Consider the following 14,274-nt stretch of genomic DNA (forward strand, 5'->3'; position numbering starts at 1 on the left):
AAGCATACCCTGTGAGATGGATATTACATCCGTTTTTACAGATTATTTAACTAACCCATTTTTACAGATTATTTTACAGATTATTTAACTCATATAGGGAAACAGAGGTGCTGGACTCTGAACACAGATCTCCTCTAAGTCAGGGTGGTATTTTTTTTTTAGGTTTATTTATTTATTTTGAAAGAGACAGAGAGTGTGGGAAAGGCAGGGAGAGTGTGGGAAAGGCAGGGAGAGACTGAGAACCTCAAACAGGCTCTGCACTGCCAGCACAGAGCCCAACATGGGGCCCGAACTCATGAAACACGAGATCATGGCCTGAACCGAAATCAAGAATTGGATGCTTAACCGACTAAGCCACCCAGGCGCCCCCATGGTGGTATTTTCTAATGGAATTCCTGCCCCTTGCCAGCTTGATTTTTGCCAGCTCAAGGATGAATGCTACTGTGTGTTATCAGTCCATTAAAGGCATTGCAGACACAGCTACATGGGTTCATGTGGGTGTCCTCTTTTTTAAAAACTTTTTTTAATGTTTATTCATTTTTGAGAGACAGAGAGAGACAGAGCATTAGAGGGGGGAGGGGCAGAGAGAGAGGGAGACACAGAATCTGAAAGAGGATCCAGGCTCTGAGCTGGCAGCACAGAGCCCGACGTGGGATTTGAACTCACGAACTGCAAGATCATGACCTGAGCCGGAGTCAGACGCTCAACCAACTGAGCCACCCGGGCGCCCCATGTGGGTGTCCTCTTTACTCCTGTCCTATGTCTGTGCCCACCCTGACTGCTCTCTGGGCCGGGCCCTGGCAGTTATTCTGAGTTCATGTGTGTAAGTCCTGGCATTACTTCACTAGATGCCCTAAGACTTGGAGACTATTTTAAGACAGGCCATGTTATTATTTTTGTTATTTTGTATACATGATGATCAACACCCATATATCCTTAAGATGACCCACAAGAATGGAAACTAAGTAAATCTAACAGAACAGCACTGTCTTGGGAGGCAAGGGGCAAAATTTGAGGACTAGATGTTAAAATGTTCTGACTTCCTCTCCTAGTTAATTCAGTATTTCCCAGTAATCACTTTCAGTGGCTACACAAAACCATATAAGACATACTCAATTTAACTGCCTGCCATTAAGAGGATTCCATAAATACTGAGATGAGACCCAGGCCAAGGAACTATTTTAGCTACGTTCACAGCACACTAATTAACCATTTTGCCTGGGAAAAGCTCCCTATTCTAAGACATACTCATAAAATAGCTTTGAAGAAAAATTTAATGAAAACTTTTGTCTAGAGGCTTTGGTACACATGGGTACCCATATCTATTAAGGATCAGTTTATTCCTGAATATAATAAGGAATGAGTATTAAAATAAATTTCTCCCTAATGCGACATACTTTCATCTTTAGGTATATCATAAAGTAAATTTTGCTGTGTGATCCCAATCATTTTCTCATTTATTACACATTTATTAGGCACTTATGAAGTGCAGAGTTCTGGGCTATGCCGTGGAGATATGAAGACAAACCAGACCATCTCTTCCTTGTAGGAATTTCATAGTCTAATTGGGAAGAGATGGGTTACTAGGGAATAAACAAATACATGCTTTCATTCATTAATATGTGAACTAGAACAGACTTTGATGGGATGCTTCATAATAACCTTCGCGTTGGGAGACCATCCTCCGTGGATCTCTCTGCATGTCTTGTTAGTGGGGGCACTGACTGGCAGCCTTTTGTGTTGGATTATCTTTTCAAGGATGTTTGTATAGAGAACAGCCTTAGAAGATAGGAATAATATTTCTCTATGGAGTGTGTGTGCGCGCGCGCGCACACACACACACACACACACACACAACTAGGTTTGTTTACTTGCTAGAATAATAATAAAAGATTTGGGATTCCTCAGCTGTAATGCAAACCCACTGCATGCCCAGCATCCACCTCAACAGTTACCTGTTGCCTCCGTGCCATGTGTGGGTGGGAGAAAGAGGGGCACAGACATAAAGTGCTGTGAGTTATAAAGTCTTTTGTCTCTGACCCAGGCATCTCATAGGTGTCTACCTGCATCTATGATAACTGTGCCTGGGTAAGTTTTACCTTACAAGTAGGGAAAAAATCTGACCTTTCACAGTTTTTGACACTTTGACCCTTAAATTTGGAAGGTATTCAAATATTGTAAATTTTTAAAAGAGACCCTGCTAGGAAATGTATCTTCCAATCTTTCACTTATACTTCATTTTTGGTCTTTTTTTTTTTTTTTAAAATTTTTTTTTTTCAACGTTTATTTATTTTTGGGACAGAGAGAGACAGAGCATGAACGGGAGAGGGGCAGAGAGAGAGGGAGACACAGAATCAGAAACAGGCTCCAGGCTCCGAGCCATCAGCCCAGAGCCTGACGCGGGGCTCGAACTCACGGACCGCGAGATCGTGACCTGGCTGAAGTCGGACGCTTAACCGACTGCGCCACCCAGGCGCCCCTGGTCTTTTTTTTTTAATGTTTATGTATTTTTGAGAGAGAGAGCAAGCACAAGCGGGGGAGAGGCAGAGAGAGAGAGGGCAGAGGATCGGAAGCAGGCTCCACACTGACAGCAGCAAGCCTGATGCAGGGCTTGAACTCATGAATCTTGAGATCATGACCTGAGCCAGTGAGATACTTAACCAACAGAGCCACCCAGGTCCCTTCATTTTTGGTCCTGAGTGACATATTTTCATCGTTGTTGATATGAAATGAAAGTTTGGGCTGCTAACTTATCCAATTGGCCTCTGTGCCCTTTTCCTAGAGAGCTGAGGTGTAAAACAAACATTTGGAGAGGGAAATTGAATCACATTATAATGAAATAACTGCAATGTTCTCATTTGCTAATGTTCCCATTCATTTGTAATTTAGTCTACAGTACCATGAAAAATATCTGCCTTTATTCTACTCTGAGGTGGATAATGACAAATTAAATAAAATGGGAGCTTGTTAAAACAAATAAGCAAACAAAACAACCAAGTGTTGCTTTCACCTTATTATTACTGCATAATTCAGAAAAATAAAATTGACTTTTTAAAGGTAAGAGTAGAGCTTCTGGGTTGGGGAACACATGGAAGGGACCCAGAGGATGTGGAAACTCCAAGCCCCTTCCCACATACTGGCCCTTGCACCTCTGCCATCTAGCTATTCCCGAATTACATCCTTTTATATTAAACCAACCCTCTAGTAAGTTAAACAACAACAACAACAACAACAACGAGTAATAGTCTGGTACCAGATTCTAGAAATCAGTGCTCAGTGACCTCTGAGCTTTGGTTCTTAATTTACACCTTACAAAGAATATTTGTCCTTTTATTGTTATATTTTTAGCCAACATCAGAGGATGTGTAGGATTTCAGATATCCACAGGTAAAATATAGGGAAAGACATATAGAATTTTGCATTTTAACAAAAATTACAGAGTCTCTAGCTTTTTTTAGGTAAAAAATGTCATTCAAATCAGTGCTTAGAAATAGTAGGCTAACTAGGACAGGCAGAAAAGACAAGTCAAAACATTTATTTGATATAGCAATCTAATGCAATATAAGGCATGGGTTTTAGTAAACCCGACAACTCCAGATGAGCAAGGAGCAGGGATAAGGAAGTATTGGTGAAAATAGAGGGCACCAACAATGATTGCTAATTGTTGCATATATCATTGATAGGGTTAGAAATGGCCAAGATCCCAATCTCTGCATTTTTCAGCCAGTAATGCTAATATTGTGGTTTTGTGAAGAAGCTCTACATTCAGTTTAGTTGGGGATCTGGCCCCACCATTTCTCTAGTTTCCTATCATGAAGACCTTGTTTCTAAATGCAGTGAACTGGAATAGATGAAATGGGAATCTTAGTGATTCCATTTGTGTATCTATCCCAAGAGCTTTGACTAGGAGCAGGCCAAAGGACTCTCTTGACTCCTTCCCCAGGGTCACACCTTCTTTTTGACTGGAGTTTTATTATTATTTAAAGAAAAATTTTTTAAACATTTATTTATTTTTGAGAGACAGAGAGAGACAGAGAGTGAGTGGGGTAGGGGCAGAGAGAGGGAGACACAGAATCCAAAGCAGGTTCCAGACTCTGAGCTGTCAGCACAGGGCCCGATGCAGGACTTGAACCACGAACCCTGAGATCATGACCTGAGCCAAAGTCAGATGCTTAACCAGCTGAGCCACCCAGGCATCTCTTGACTGGAGTTTTAATATCTTTTGTGTCCGGAAAGATGAATCCGAGAGGAAGAAAGCTCTCATTTCAGCCTACAGTGGAGAAGCTCTAAATCACCCATTTCTTTCCTCCATTCTCCCTTGAACTCTCAAACTTGTAGAATTGAAAGGGAGGATGCTTTTCCTTCTGGAGAATCTGTATGATTGGCTCTTGTTCCACTAAGACTAAGGGAAGAGATAAAGTAGAGCAAAGAAAGACAAAGCAAACCAAAACGAAAGAGTAAGAATGTAAGCTAGAGTAAGGTAGATCCAGAAGAGAGAGAGATCTCAAAGGTAGAGATTCCTTCTCATTTCACTGAAAACTCAACTAGCATTTAGCACCATAACCCAGTTAATGTTCTTGACTTACACCAGACAACTGGCTCTTTTTTTACCTTATCTGCCTTTTGTTTCTTTTAAAAGAAACTACTTAATCCAATGACTTAATCTAACTCCTCCTGAGAAGTCCCCCTTAAAGGAGAAGACAATCACAGTCTAAGATGTCTTGCATGTACTTTGAGAAACTACTGCTCCAACCCATCATTGTTTCTGTATATTCATTTAGGTGAGGAAATGAGCAGGTCATATTCACAAAGAACTTCATAAATACTTTTGCTTATTTTCTCCAGAAATTTCCAAAAGTTCTCAAGACACTATTTTAATTAAGTTACACTGGGGCAAAATATCCCCTTTATAATATAACCAGTCAAACTTCCCAGCTTCCCATGCTTGACTAGGAAATTAATCTCATGAAGAAATTAAAGCCCCACCCCCCACCTAATGAATTTCTTCTTCCTGTTACCCTAAAGAAATTGGTCGCTCAAGGTATATACAGAATGATTTTTCTCTTCCACTTCTTTTTCTTATTCTTTTCAATATCATCCAAAGGGACTTCTTTCAACAGCCTGGTTGGAATCGAACTCACTTTTGGCAGCTTCTGCCTAGGGCATCCATGGGAGTTTCTGTAATTCCTTCTGAGTTTCCAAAAGTGGATTAATTTTACCTTTATTCTTTCATATGCTCTACTTTTCCAAAGTTCTACAAGGACAACAGGATACATAGGAATGCATCAATGCAAGGTCTTTACCTGCAACATTTAGGAAATTCAAGTACATTTCCTTAAAATATGTGACCATGCAACAGTTTATAATATAAACATTAATTCTTACATACCAAAGCATTTCCCACACAAAGTTAGTTTTTCCAAGATTCATTACATGTTGCATTCTAGATTGTGGTTCTCAATGCTGTTAGCCATACATTAAAATTACCAGGGGTATTTTTATTTATTAAAAAAAAATTTTAATGTTTATTTATTTTTGAGAGAGAGAGAGAGAGAGAGAGAGAGCTGGGGAGTGGCAGAGAGAGAGGGAGACAGAATCTGCAGGAGGCCCCAGGTTCTGAGCTCTCAGCACAGAGCCAGACCTGGGGCTTGAACCCATGAACTGTGAGATCATGACCTGAGCTGAAGTCCAACTGAGCCACCCAGGTGCCCCACCCAGGGATATTTTTAAAAGTTTTCTTACCCAAGTAAATATCTCAGAGTGGGATCCAGGTATTGATAAGTTTTTGAAAGGATTGAAAAATCACTGATGGGGGACACCTGGGTGGCTCAATCAGTTGAGCGTCTGACTTCGGCTCAGGTCATGATCTCATGGTTCACGAGTTCGAACCCCACGTCAGGCTCACTGCTGTCAGCCTGTCAGCGCAGAGCCTGCATCAGATCCTCCATCCCCCTCTTTCTGCCCCTCCCCCACTTGCACTCTCCCAAAAAATAAATAAATATTTTTTTAAAAAACTCACTGGTGAAACACAATCTAAATCTGCTTCCAGGTGTATATTATAACACAGACTAAATTGTCTGGAGGAATGGAATAGAATAATGAGGGAAAGGCAGAAGCAGATGGAAGATTTTACCTCTCCTAGGGTCTCATAAAGCCATACCTGTTACTCAGAATCTGCCACCTGCCACCTTAGACATTAGAACTTACTTGGAATAACCTTCCTAGGAAGAGGCTCATTGTGCATTGTTTTCCATGTTCCAGAAAGGAAAATAAACCTTCAAGAGCGGCATGTGCCTAGGGTGTTGAATACAGTGAAGGCCAAGTCCATCTATGCAGGCAGATCCTGTGTTTGTTCCCTTACCATATTCTCTTTCAGAGAAGGAGAAAATGAAAAGTAAAGCCAAATGAGGTGGGATTTGGCAATGAATGAAATGTGTTAATGAGGGGCATTTGTTAAGGAAAAAAGATATTAAAATTCTTCCTTACTTAAAAGTTTGCATTTAAAGTTATAATGGTTTCCATGTTTAATGAAAACTGTCTTATTGTCCTACACATCAAAACGAAATATACACAAGCACACAAAGATATTCACCTTGGAACATCATGCCTTCTCCAAGAGTGGTAACAATATTATCAACTCTTTTAGGCAGGTTCAGAAATAGAACCTCGTGCTCTTCTCACTCGTGGAGGAGAACACTGTTGGGGCTCATATCTCTGATACACTAGGAAAAGAAAAATGTGAGACCCTCCTCAGAATGTTTCCGGTCCTCTGAGCCAGACCCATGTCCGTCAGGGTTTACACATAATTCCAAGTGTCTTACTGTGACTTTGTCAACATAACCCTTTCATCGGTTGGAAACTTCTGATGCTTGCAGAGAAGAAGAGATAAAACAACCATTTCTCACCCTTTCCTTTCAAGAGAAAAATGGTTCAGAAGCTGCAAAGTTCCATCCTTTGTAACTGTAGGCCTATAATACTCTTGATTGGTTCAGTAGATTTATCTGCTGATGGACCATAATTGAGGAAAACATTGATTAATTGATCTGTTCCTCGCTTGTAAGGCTCTATATGGCAATGAAGAATATGTGGTATGCAGATCAGCTTTTAATTATTTTTTATTTAGGGGCTGGTCAGATGAAATAAGCGACCAGGCAGTATTATCATTGATCTGTGGCACAGAAAGAAATAGTTCACATTACACACTGCAGATTTAGAAATGGTTTACAATATTTATTCTTGAAGTTTAGAATGGATCTTTGCCCAGTAAGGCTTTGACCTGTGGAAAATGCAAATTATAATAACAACTTGCATTTGTGCAAAGCTTGGCAGTTTACAAATCATTTTCTCATGCATTATCTCATTTGACCCTCACAACAAATCTGAGAGGCAGGCCAGACAGGTGTTATTATTCCCAGAGAGACTAAGGCTAAAAGAGATTCCATGCCCTACCACCCCCAAGTCATTTGCCCTATTTTGGTCTGTAGACTATAGAGAGCAGAGGAGAGTTTAAAATTATTTAGTGATTCTGGCTCGTCAAACATATTGAAGGTATTAATTACCACGACAAGCAACATCATATTTATCAACACTTTCTTAGTATGAAATATGCTGAAATAGAACTCTACCATTATAATGTGAAATATTATTATATAGATTTGAATGTGCTAAAGAGGCTATCTCCTCTAATTTGATTACGAAGTATAAGGGAAGTTTCAGATAAGACCCATGAACTGGAGTTATTAAAGCCTTTCCCACTGTATTTATGAAACCCATGGAAAAAAGACATTGCCGTTGACCTAGACCTGGTGAAAAATTAGTGTGGATTCTTGACACTCAGGAAACAGAGGTTGAATATAGAATATTAATATTGGACAACTTATGTGCTATACAATCAAACAAGAACTACTGAGTATTGTTTCTGAAGTTTCACATATCAGTGAAACCGTGTGGTGTTTTTCTTTCTCTGGCTGACTTATTTCACTTAGCATTATACCATCTAGCTCCATCCATGCTGTTGCAAATGGCAAGATCTCATTCTTTTTTTACAGCTAACAAATAAAGCAAAAAGAGACAAACAAGCAAACAAGAAAACCAGACTCTTAACTATAGAGAAGAAACTGATGATTACCAGAGGGGAGGTAGGTTATCGTGATGAATGCTGAGTAATGTATAGAATTTTTGAATCATTATATATTGTATACCTGAAGCTAATATAGTGTTGTATATGAATCGCACTTCAATTAAAGAGAAAAAATTACTGAGTACTTTCTTTGTGCCTAGGAGTATGCTGAGTGCTGTTGGGGTTTAAAACAAGTTTCCCACCCACAGAGTTTGCAATCTATATAACCCATTCAGATCCCATTCCTTAGTGAGAAGCAAAGAGATGGGAGCATGGGCACCAATAACTCTTCTGCTAATATTAAAAATGGTAACAAGCGGAAGACTTTTAATTTTTCTGCCCCATTTTCCTGGTGTAATTTGTCAGAGCATCAAAGCCTGAGCAGAAGCTGTGTCAACAGGAATCTGTGCTAAGGAAGCAAAATTTTTATCCTTTTTAATGTCGGTCTGCAAGCCAAAGTGACAACTGATAACTGTTCAATGAAAGGTCAGAAAACAAGCATGAAGCTGGATTTGTTTAGGGCTTACTTTATCTTCTTTTTTTTTTTTTTGATAAATGAAACTGTTGCCCTAAGTCGCATAACCGGAGGCTCTTCACGTCTTACTAAACTGCAGTCATAGAGTTGAAGACGATTATGATTTTTTTTCTTCATGCCCTTCCCACTGATATGGCTACATAGTTTTACACGACTTCCAAAGGAGGACGAGTTTCCTTTTCATTAGAAAATAAGTAGTTTTGCTTTTTACAGTGATCGAAAAGGATTAATAAAAGAGGTGGTTCAGAAATAAGAACGACTGCCCTTGAAGGGGAGAAAGACAAAAGAATCATGGTAGGAAAGGGAGGTTTGATATGACTGTGATGTCCAGGCTGCCCAGGGAATCAAGGGCAGCTAGAAGAGTAATTATAGTTTTGCTTCCCCTGGGAATAATTAAGGGATTAGTGGTCCCAGCGAGGACAAAGAGATACTGTCAATAGAGTGATAAAACTCCTTCTTCAGTACCCACAGACATTGATAAACGGCTCTCCCAAAAGACAAGACTTTGTTGTAAATCCTAGCGTCTCTGGCCCATTTTCCTCCTCTCCACCCACCCATTTACCCACAGATATGACTAAGTTTCCTGCACTTCTTTCCATCTTTCCTCAGGGTGTTTATGGATGCTTCCATGATTTTGCTTCTTTCCTGAATGAGGCTTCACAGATAGGAACTAGATGACCAGCAAGGTGCACAAAAATCCCATGGTGCAATTGGATGCTTTAGGGATGCAGCTGGAGAGACCTGGTCACAGGCAGGGCTAAAATGAAAATCTGCCAGAACAGAGCATGGTTCCTAGCTCACCAGTCTGGTAGGAATTCCCTGGCAGGGCTGATGGGGGCTATCAGCACAAATCTGAAATTCAGTGTTGAAAACCAGTGGAAAGGGTAGGTCTGTCAGTAATGACCAAATAGCTTGCATTAAACTAATTCTCCTGCTGACAACTCTTACAGATTCTCTCTCTCTACAGAGACTAATAACTATATATATATTTCCTCTTCTTCTTCTTCTTCTTCTTCTTCTTCTTCTGATAATCCCCAAATACTAGCAACAACTGGAGGGGTTCAACCCTTGAAAACACAAAACTATGCTGGGTAAAATCCACATACATAAGCCTCTTCTCCTGAAGGTGCTTCTTTCTGTCCTCATGAAGCTTATAGGAAAGTCACAGTCTTCTCGACCTAAGGAATTAGAAGGCAAAGCTTGGGGTGATGAGGTGACTGGAAACCAAGACCAAATATTCGGAAAAGAAGGAGCCAAGCAATCTTGAAAACTAACCCTATTAGATTTCAGGACATTCTATAAAACCACATTTAAGACAAGGTAGAATCAGCATAAGGAGAGAACAAGAAAGAAACTCTGGAATTGTATAGAGTCCAGAAGTAGACCCACATAATTGATTTTTTTTTAACCAAGGAGCATATTAATTTAATAGGAAGAATTTTTTTTGCCAATAACTGTGTTGGAAGAATTAGATAAACATATGGAAGAAAATGAACCTTGATCTTTATATCATATTATATACAAAAGCAAATTTTAGATGAATTGCAGATCTAAGCATAAATTCTAAAACTATAAAACTTCTAGAAGAAAACATATGAGAATATCTTTGTGACCTAGGAATAGGCAAACATAGATTATTTATTAGTATAGACTCATGGATATTTATTTTCTCAGTGATGTATAATTTATTAAACCAATATTCAGTTTGATGCCCAATTATTTTATTTATTTTTTAATTTTTTTAATGTTTATTTATTTTTGACAGAGAGAGAGACAGAGACAGAGACAGAGCATGAGTGGGGGAGGGGCAGAGAGAGAGGGAGACACAGAATCCGAAGCAGGCTCCAGGCTCTGAGCTGTCAGCACAGAGCCCGACATAGGCTCGAACTCACAAACGGTGAGATCATGACCTGAGCCGAAGTCAGACACCCAACCGACTGAGCCACCCAGGCGCCCCTGATGCCCAATTATTTGATTTGGCCAGAGAGAGCTCCTCGAACTGGATCCTATATCTATTTTTATATTTCCCCATTATTCTTTGAGCACATCTTTATATTCTAAGACAGAAAGATGTTCCATACTTATTTTCGTCTTTTCCTTCTACAAGCTCTAGAATCAGCTATTTCTCCAAGGAGCTCTGGCTCCTTTTAGGGGGAATGATATATAGAGCTAAGCCTTTACTTTGCCCATATTTGATTTCATGATAAGAGGGATAATGGATATCAATATCCATTGAAGGATACTCTCTCAAAGATGTTCACTATTCTCCTACAGTATCCTTTTCAACTTCACCCAGAATATGAATCTTTCCCTTGAAGGAACTTAGTTTCATGAGAGGGACAAAACAAACATCTAAAACAAGTGAGAACTATAAAAGAAATATTTTTGCATGCTCAATGTACGGCATCTAGTTGCCATGGGATTCTGCATTGTGGGGTTTGCAGTGGCCAAAGAATGACATCTTTAAGAATGAAAGGCATGATGTGATCACAGGCTGAAAGAAATATGGTGCCCCATGGAAAAAGTGAGATGAAATTAAATTGATGGATGATTGATGCAGAAGGTTGGACAGGGTGATGAAACAATTTCATTTTAACAGCAAGATGTAAGAATGTCCTGTTAGCCACCCAGCTCACCCTATCCTATCAGCCTGCCCCTGACCCAGATAGAAGGCTGACCAGACAGAGAAGAGTGGTTGACTGCCCATCCATTTTAAACAGAATACGTTGCTTAGCTAGAACTCTGAGGCACACTAAAAAGAAAATAGAGAAAGTCCCTTCTTGTTATCCTTCCAAAGACAACTCCGTGGCTTCCAGGATAGAAACTGAATACCCAGAACCAGGCATTATTTTCTTGAGGTCATTAACAGATCCCTCAAATCTCATTTTACAGTCTTCAAACATACTCTACAATCAAGTTAGAAATAATTTGACAATCACCTCTTTCATATCTAGGTCTGGTAATTTTCCCTCATTTCTTTTTGGACATAGGTGTTTTTTTTTCCTAGCATCCCCAAAGAGAAGGGCCACAGATACCACAAAATCTTTCTGAGGCTTAAAGTTGAAAACAGGAGACTCAGGCTTGCAGATAAACTACAGTTGGAGAAAAGGCAGGGCAAATAAGAAGGCTCTCTTACAGCACAAGTTTTAGGAAACGCCAAAGGATAGACTTTCTAGATTCTAGTGATAGTGATGTCCCTAATGATAATGCAAACCCAGAGTTAATCTGTAATAGGACCCCATAAGAATGAACTCTTATTGAATATTGCATGAATTAGGCATTATAGTAAATGCTTTGCAAGTAGCTTTTCATTTACTCCTCATAGCAACCCTATAAGATAGGTGTTGTTATGAGCTTTACAAATACAGCAACCAAGGCTCATGGGATTGTCTTAGGTGGGGTACCTCTAGAAAGAGATGCTGTGGTCCATATACAGAAGATGTATAGAGAAATGCTGAGCAGCACCTGTAAAAGAGAGAGGGGAGCAGAGCTGGGCAGAGGAAAATGTTGAATTGGCACGATGGGACTAAAGCCTCAGCAAATCCTCCAGGAAGCTCTGGCACTGGGATGGCCTTCCAGTGCTATGTCATTTCAAGGTGAGGGGCTGGTCTTTTGAAATCCCCATGGTCCAGTCACTGGATAGCAGCTGCCCCTAGATGAGGCAGCTCTCTTTGGTTGACAGTAATTTCTGGAACTGTCATCAGCACACATGCTCAGAAGATAAGGGAATGAGTGCCTTACTGTTGGAGGGGAGATCTAGATGGCACATCCCTCCACTTACCATAATCCATCCCTAGGATCCACTTGTTTCACACAGTAATCCTCTCCTTAGGGAACAACTCCAAAATTCTGATTGGTCTTGTTTCCTTGTGAAACTTAAAAGGAAAAGGTTAGGGATCTAGCTCAGCTCTTTGCCACTGTAGTTATCTGAAAGTCACTACCAAAACTCATCTTCTCCCTCTACCACCTGCTTTAGCTCCCCCTCATCCTTGGTTAGCATGTCTTCTATTTATGTGGCTTACCTGGCAGAGTGACCCGGACTCTCATCCCTGAGAGTTCTGAGTTCCTGGTCACCATATCTTTCTCAGGTTGTAGCTGCTTTATTTCTCCATTTTCCTACAAGATCAGGTAGGGGAGTACCAACAGATGCCCAGTGGGTTACCTGGGTGCTAATCATATTCTTCCACACCCCACTGTGTAAAAGCAGTCCTACCTCCTCCTTACGATCAAGGTTACTAGTCTTGCCAATTTAATGGCAATTTTCATTGCCAACCTGTCTTTTGGCACAAAGGACTCAATGAAACTGGGGGGCAACCATAGCTTAAAGTTAAATGGGACTCTAACCATGTCCTCTGTTTAGAGGCATTCTGCTTTTGTGACCCAGGACTTCTGGATATGCAGAGCTTAAAGATGCAGTGTTAGGAAGCACACATTCTCAGGTAGGTCACTGGGAATGATGACAAGCCTCTACCACTCCCATCCCCTGCTTCTTGGACCTGTGTTTTAGAGTATATATGGTATCTTGGAGGATCCTCACCATCCTCACAGAGTATCATCTCCAAGGTGATGTCTCAGCAGTATCTTCCAAAGACCTTTCTATTGCTGTATCAGGCCTACAGCTGCAGTAAAATGAATCTTCTGTTCTGAAGTGATGTTATGTAGCATCCTATGTCAGCAGAATAAATATTGCATAAGCCCTTTACAATGGTGCCTGGCAAAGTCCTGTGGGCAGGAAAGACAAACCCAGACTCTGAAACAGGACATTCTGTCTGGGAGCATAGGAGGGTGTTTTATCCCCGCACTGAGGGCAGTAAAAGTCATGATAAGAGGAAAGGTAAGGGGGGTGATGGCAAGGTTGAATCCCGGCAGCAGCAGTGGGCTCTGAAGAGAAATCTGCAGTAAATGTAGCCGAAGCAGCCTCCCTCAGCCCATTAAATGGTAGACAGCAAGACCATGGCAGTACGTGAAGATGAAGGGCGCCACAGAGAACATGGGGTTTGGAGGAGGAATAGGAGTTTCCTGCCAGGGAAAGGGGGGACCTTGTCATTCCTCTCCAGTGAGAAACAAGGCTGTTTTTGTTAGTCACATCACTTGATTGTTCTCTTCTGTTTCTTCTTTCTTTTTTTGTATGGCTGCAGAAACATAGGTTATACAAGGCCATGTTCTTGTTCAAGTATAGCCTTGATGGTACTGGGGGTGGGGACAGGGGTCATGGGAATGCAGGATCTTTGGTGTGGTTTTGGATCTGGGATGTGGATTCAAAGAGACTCTGCCCATGTTACTTGTACTTCAGTTTCCAGAGTTTGAAAAAAATCTCACAGAAATCAATCAGATGGTACTTGGTGATGTTGAAAGGTCTGATTCTAACACAAATATTTTCAGAAGGAACATGGGAAATGTCAAAAATTGTCAGCTCAGTGAATACCGTTTGGTGATAATGCTTTCCAGCGGTAAATTTCCACTGGTTCTCTTGCTTATTGTCAGTTGAACAAAGCACTTGCATGCTTTGCTGGTTTCTAACTAATGAGTTGGTTTTGCTCTTTTAAAACAGTAATATATAATATAGAGTATCTATTGAGTCAATAAACCTTTAATCAGAACTGTCTTAATGACAAACAGC

The 14,274-nt window shown here is 40.5% G+C and overlaps 1 non-coding gene across 1 annotated transcript; it reads right to left on the reverse strand.

Annotated features, from left to right (window-relative positions):
* Positions 1-641: 641 nt before the first annotated feature.
* TRNAR-CCG lies at positions 642-726 on the reverse strand. Its single transcript has one exon. It is a non-coding gene; the product is annotated as a tRNA-Arg (tRNA).
* Between the last annotated feature and the right edge of the window lie 13,548 nt (positions 727-14,274).

This window comes from Prionailurus bengalensis, chromosome B4 (assembly GCF_016509475.1).
Source record: "Prionailurus bengalensis isolate Pbe53 chromosome B4, Fcat_Pben_1.1_paternal_pri, whole genome shotgun sequence".
NCBI lineage: Eukaryota > Metazoa > Chordata > Mammalia > Carnivora > Felidae > Prionailurus > Prionailurus bengalensis.